The sequence below is a fragment of the Nematolebias whitei genome, chromosome 1 (genome assembly GCF_014905685.2).
Source record: "Nematolebias whitei isolate Nwh7 chromosome 1, NemWhi1, whole genome shotgun sequence".
Taxonomy (NCBI): domain Eukaryota; kingdom Metazoa; phylum Chordata; class Actinopteri; order Cyprinodontiformes; family Rivulidae; genus Nematolebias; species Nematolebias whitei.
Window position 1 is genome coordinate 44,367,158 of NC_056498.1, and position 385 is coordinate 44,367,542.

The following is a 385-nucleotide window of genomic DNA, read 5'->3' on the forward strand; positions in this document are numbered from 1 at the left end:
GCATTCAATTCAATTCAATTCAATTCAAAAATACTTTATTAATCCCAGAGGGAAATTATTTGTTGTAGTAACTCGTTGTCCTCATTTCATTAAGAGATGTTAGAGATGCTGATGCTGCAGACAGGAAGGATCTCTTGTAAAGGTCCATCCCACAGTGGATCCTAAGAAACTGGCTGCAGATGTCGTCCGATCCATCCACCCAGACTTGGCTGGCCTCTCGGTTCACCCGGCCTGTAGGACCTCCTGAATGCAGATATGTGCCATCCTGATACTGACACATTTCCCTCATCCATCTTTTCCTCTCCATTTAAACTTCATTTCCATCTTTAAACTCTTCTATCCTGCTAGCAAATCATTCCAGATATTTTCAGAAATGTCTGTTGTG

At 41.8% G+C, this 385-nt stretch overlaps 1 protein-coding gene across 1 annotated transcript in view; it reads right to left on the reverse strand.

Moving 5' to 3' along the window:
• The window catches only part of LOC119420350 (cilia- and flagella-associated protein 46), a 51,956-nt gene that overhangs the window by 33,116 nt on the left and 18,455 nt on the right, over nucleotides 1-385 (reverse strand). The gene's annotated exons all lie outside the window — the stretch shown is intronic.